This window comes from Quercus lobata, chromosome 4, assembly GCF_001633185.2.
Source record: "Quercus lobata isolate SW786 chromosome 4, ValleyOak3.0 Primary Assembly, whole genome shotgun sequence".
NCBI classification, from domain to species: Eukaryota; Viridiplantae; Streptophyta; class Magnoliopsida; order Fagales; family Fagaceae; genus Quercus; species Quercus lobata.
Genome location: NC_044907.1, coordinates 65,187,317 through 65,193,549, shown reverse-complemented (window position 1 = coordinate 65,193,549; position 6,233 = coordinate 65,187,317). Strand labels below are relative to the sequence as shown.

At 33.9% G+C, this 6,233-nt stretch overlaps 1 pseudogene; it reads left to right on the top strand.

Annotated features, from left to right (window-relative positions):
- Positions 1 to 1,066: 1,066 nt before the first annotated feature.
- On the top strand, positions 1,067 to 3,810 carry LOC115983782 (annotated as a pseudogene).
- The last annotated feature ends 2,423 nt before the right edge of the window (positions 3,811 to 6,233 follow it).

The following is a 6,233-nucleotide window of genomic DNA, read 5'->3' as shown; positions in this document are numbered from 1 at the left end:
ACTAATTGTGCTCACAGGGTGAACTTTAGAGACCAATGGTATATTTTCGCCTAAAATAATTTCATTCATTTTCTTCTATGTTACTTCCAAACAATGATATTTAAATATATACCATTTCATTATATTTCTTTATGATCATTCTATTTCATTTTATTCCATTTTTTTTATAAGCCCTCCAACGAAGTCTAAAAAAAAAAACACTCTTCTTACAAGAAGTCAGTTTAGTTCACGTCGGTGGACAAAAAAGTACAGACCAATTACTAGGGTGGCAAGAGAACTTAAGGAAATATTAACACATAATTTCTTTTTCTTTTCTTTTTTTTGTGGTGGAAAATATTAACACCTAATAAAGTCACTTTTGGGTGAACGTAGGACGTAGCCAACTTAATTGACAACAATAGATGTGATGTGAATGGACATTTATTTCCAATGGCAGTCGTTCTTATGTCGACATTCTTTTAACACGTTTTTGACGATTTGAAGGAATATAGATTAATTTTTTCCAAAGAAATCTATCATTAGTACTATTTCCATATGCCATCAAAAAAAAAAAAAAAAAAAGTACTATCTCCATAATTTTAGTATTTGTCAAAATTCAAAATTCAATTTCTCTGTTACCTTCATTATTAAAAAGAAAAAAGAAAAAAAGACATATATAGAAATTACAAATCTACTTCTTGAACGATAAATCTGCTTTTGAAGAGAAATATTATATTTACAATATTTTTACAATTAATTTTATATAACATGTTATTACGAGTTATTATTAATAAAATAAAAAAATAATTTTTATAATAAATTTAAATTTAAATTAATAATAATTAATTATTTATTATTTATTATTTATTATAAAAATATTGTAAACATATTAACTTCATCAGAGCAACGAGCTCATTATTTCTTAACCTTTAACAATCTTATTAGCAGAAACTAATAACATTACTTTATGAATTTTCTTTTTCCAATGCCATGAGAAGTCAACAAGCTAAACTGGACAAAGACAAAGTCGCCTAGTCAAATTACGGGACCTCAAATTGTTCTTTTCTTTTCAAGGAACTGTTTTTTTAACACATCTCTGATTCACACTCGCACACAAACCCTCACACCCTTTTCATTTTATCTCTAATTCCTTCACACAATGGCCAAGCCTCAACTTCTTCTCCTCACACTCTTTTGCGTTTTCTTCCTACTCCCTTCCTCAGCTTTTGGAGATTGCACATGTGACACCGAGGATGAAGAACATGACAAAACCCAAGCTCTCAAATATAAACTAGCTGCTATTGCTTCCATTCTTGTAGGGGGTGTAACTGGGGTTTGTATTCCAGTACTTGGAAAGACCATACCAGCTCTGCGTCCCGAGAAGGACGTCTTCTTCTTCATCAAGGCCTTTGCTGCTGGTGTGATATTATCGACCGGGTTCATCCATGTTCTCCCCGATGCTTTCGAGAACTTGACATCGCCGTGTCTGAGTGACAGCCCGTGGCAGGATTTTCCATTCACGGGGTTCGTGGCGATGGTATCCGCCATCGGGACTTTGATGGTTGATGCCTTTGCCACTTCGTTTTATAGAAAGTCTCACTCCAACCAGGCTGCTCAAAACGGGGTTGGAGATGTGGAGATGGGAGGAGAGCATGAGGGCCACTTACACTAACACACGTGCTACTCCTTCCTTTGTTGATAACTCGGCTTCATCAGACCTTATTCGGCATCGCGTTATATCACAGGTGATTCGATTCTTCATGTTTTTGGTTGATTTGTTATAATTTTGGTGCTATTTGTTAGAATTATGGTTAAAAGGTTAATATTGTCTGTAATGAATTAATCATTTAAATACTATTTTCAGCCTACAGTAGTTCTTTTCCTTTTTCTCTTGTTTTTTCTCCTCCCCCACACGTATCCCCACTTCTCCGCTCTATCTTCAGTTTTACTTTTCATTTTCTACCTCTTGGTCTACCTCTATCTCCAGATGTCTCTCTCTTTCACTTGGACTAAAAACACTAAAACATGCCATCATCTTCTCATCACATATAGGGGAAATCACCACTGTGCTACACTAGGGGAAAGAAAAATAGTCCTCGTCTTTTGTCCTCTCCAGATATTGTGGGCCATACTTATTTTTTATTTTTTTTAAATTTGTTCTAGTTTTATTAGTTTTATGAGAAAGACTGTCTTCTGTGATTAGGTTGCATTTTGTATTTTGCTTATATTGTGTTTTGGTGTCTTTGTAACTGACTCGCCATTGAGGTTGAGATAAATGCTGAAATTTTAATTTACTCTGCTAAATTTTTTTATTCAGATTTATTCTAGTGTGGATTATTTTAAGTAAGAAAAATGATTTGAAGTTGCTACAGTGATCAAGAGAACTACTGTAGCAACTTCAAAAAAAATTTGGAAAAGTTTTGCTTTTAGAGAATATGTTGGTGCTGATTTTTTGGGTTTGCTCTCCAAAAAATGAGTTAATCTAATTTATTGGAGATGCTTTTATCATTTTATTCTATTAAGTATTGATTTTGATCATGGAAGAATTAATGTTTAATTATGCTTCTGAATCTCTGATTACATTAGGTTTTAGAGTTGGGAATTGTGGTACATTCAGTCATAATTGGAATTTCCCTGGGTGCTTCTGAGAGTCCCAAAACAATAAGGCCTCTTGTTGCTGCACTGACCTTTCATCAATTTTTTGAGGGCATGGGACTTGGTGGATGCATCGCTCAGGTAATTATCACAGTGTATATATACCAATTATTCCTTTCCTAATTTTCTAACTTTTTTTTCCTAATTTTAAAACTTAATCTAATTATTCGCTTTAAAGAAACAAAATTTTCAGATTGGTTATTGGTTTTTGTTGACTTTCGTCCAACTTTTGAATAACATTGAATAAGTTCGTTTGTCAAAGTTTTTAGCACAAATTTGGGAAGAAGTATTTTATAAGTGTCTTGCAAAACGCCTTGCTTTGATTTCACAGGACTCTTACTAAAAAAGAGAAAAAGTAAAAATATTTCACACGACTTTGTTACAAGTCTATTGTATTTTTATTAGTATTGAATAAGTAATGATAGGGATGTATTTTATTAATTATATAATCAGTTTCATTGATAATTTTTAAGTAGTTGATTTTATCTTTGATCAAATTAGACTTTAGGAGTCCATGTTATATAAATTCAAATGTTGATAATTAATGATGAAGACTGATCATGATTTCCTAAGTTGAAAATTATTAGCTATCCAACCTAAACAGAAATTATGTCCACAACGAACTATCAATATTGCACGTAACCTGTGAACATTCTTAAAGAATATTATTTTGCTTGTTAATCTGTTAATTGCACTATTAATGACTGCATTATTAGTGGAATCTTTTGAAGAAAAAGAGTACTATGGTAGTTGGTGTATTAAATTAATCCGTATAACATGCATGTCCTTTTACTCGTATGCATTTATAGGCAAAATTTCAGAACAGAGCCGTTGTAGTTATGGCAACGTTCTTCTCTCTTACAACCCCAGTTGGGATTGCAATTGGAATAGGAATATCTAATGTTTACAATGAGAACAGCCCCAGGGCTCTAATTTTTGAAGGGATTTTTAATGCGGCATCGGCTGGGATCTTAATCTATATGGCACAAGTAGATCTTCTTGCGGTTGATTATATGAATCCAAGGGTGCAAAGCCATGCAAAGCTTCAGATAGGAGTAAACGTATCACTTCTTCTAGGGGCCGGTCTTATGTCTCTCTTGGCCAAATGGGCTTGACCCAGGGGGGCACCTTAAGGCCGGATGGTCCCAGGACCACCCTGACTTGAAAAAAAAAAAATATATATATATATATATATATAATAATTTAAAAATTTTATTCAAAAAAAAAATTTAGGAACACCCTCAGTTTTTTATGTCAATAAAATTAAGTTTTGCTCTATAATTTGTTCTACATTCAGTGGATAAATAATTGTTTGGTTGTGAATATTGAAAGAGATGTAGTTTATAGCATTGATAATGGGACTATTATGTAACAATTTCAAAATATGAAAACTCGTAAAAGACAATTGTAAACTTTATGTATTTGTGTGTGTGTTTTTTTTTTTTTTTTTTTTTTTTTTGTTACCCTCAATATATGAATTCCTCTTTTTATTTGATTATATAATTTATGTTTCTTAACGAACATCTAGAGAAAATTTTTTAGAGCCACTGCTGACTTGACCTCGTAATATTTTGTCGAATATTTCTCTTTATTTTTGGTTTTTTGTTGTGGTACAGTAAAAATGACATATATATGTAACAGTTCGATAGAACCCAAACATTCCCCTATGGGGAAGTGCCAGAGGTACACCAAAAGTAGAATTTATATCTCAGATGAAAAAAGGAAAGAGGATTGTTAAAAGTCCAAACAAAATTAAAAAGGCTGAAAATACTGAATAATATCTCTTTGAAATTTCAAGAACAAAATTAAACTTTTTGAAATTTCAGGCACTAAAATTAAATTTATACCAAATTTCAGGGACTAAACGTGCAGTTTACTCTAAGAAAAAGAAAAAGAACTCGAAAGATTCAAATCACTAGCAATGTGACTCGATGTAGCTGAATTAATGTCAACCAAAGAAGCCTGATCGAGCATGAGTTGCATGTGTATGGGCGTGAAAATGACTTTCCTTTCTTCTCCATATCTCAAATCCCATGTTGAGCGCCTTGTGGAGGTGAGGTTTTTTGTAATACGAAGTAGCACGCAAAGACATCAACTATCAAAGTTCTAATTGTGGACACCATGGCTAAAAACCTCAGAAAATTTCCCCACTGGTTCTCACTAAGACAAAGCGACGTCAAGCTCTTGAGGAATGAACCCGGTTGATGATATCACACCAACAACAAAAGGCATTGATTGTAATTAAGATGTCCTTCTTGGGATGGAAACTCGGCATTGCTGACTGGACGGATTGATGGAGCATGCGCAGGGCATAATGTTTAATTATTTTTTTCCCCTCTAACAGTCTAGTTTTGTGGTGCTACTGCTTGTTGACGTTCTGAACACTTATTTTATGAATCCAAAGATGAAAGATGCAAAGTACGTCAATCATGTTCAATTGCTCTGCTGTCTTTTTTTGTTAACAGCAGAGCAATTGAACATGATTGACGTACAATTGCTCTGCTGTCAACATTGCTTTCCAGGACCATCCTATATTGAGTTTCCCTGTCTCTTTTTCTTGCAAGTTTTTTATTTTTATTTTTATTTTTTAACCCTCTTTCTGCTCTTCGGCTTACGAAATGGAACTTTTTAACATAGCTAGTTCACGACACGAAATAATGGAGCTAACATGTAGACCCTAAAATACTTTTACGATGGTATTAGTAGGAATGACAATGGGTCGGGTTTGGGTCGGGTTTTTTCATACCCAGACCTGACTTGCGGGTCTATCTTAAAAACCCGAACCCGACCCGTTAATCAAACGGGTTTTTTTCTTAACCCCAAAGCCGGCCCGTCGGGTACCCGTGGGCCCCGCTAGCCATGCCACGATTTGGGCCTTAACCGTGGCCCAATCCAAAAAAAAAAAAAAAAAAAATTGCCTAAAGCCTTCATACTGTGGCCCAATAATTTTTTTAAAAAAAATTTGTTTGCCCAGATTTATTATTTTTGAAAATGTGTTTGATAGATTCAAGGCTTGAATCATGAATCTGGGCAAACATAATTTTTTTTTTTTTTTTTTAAATACTAGCAGGAGTATACTTAGGTAGAGAAAATCAAAGAAATCAAAGAATAAAATACCCACATACAAAAATTGTTGAAAAATAATAAAGATTTGAGGATCGGCAGAGAAAATCAAAGAATGAAATTGAAAACTTGAAAAATAAAAAGACCCACCAGGAAATCATGGATGAACAATGACCAAAGATTTATGATTTTCCCTTTCAAAATCACAAAAACAAACACAAACACAAACACAAACACAAATATTTGACATTTATAATTTTCCCATTCAAAATCACAAACACAAACACAAATTTAGATTTATGATTTTCCCATTCAAAATCACAAACACAAACACAAACAACTCACATGATTGAGATGAAATGAACCCAGAAAAAAAAAAAAAAAAGGATAGAGAACGAGGTGGTCTGGTGGAGACACATGGAGGAAGCGAGGCGGCTGGAGGCGCAAGTGATGGCCGGTGGTGAAGGGCTTTAGGCTAATCAGGCTGGCAGTGACATATGCTCAGGCCAGCGGTGATAAATCAGGGGTTGGGGCTG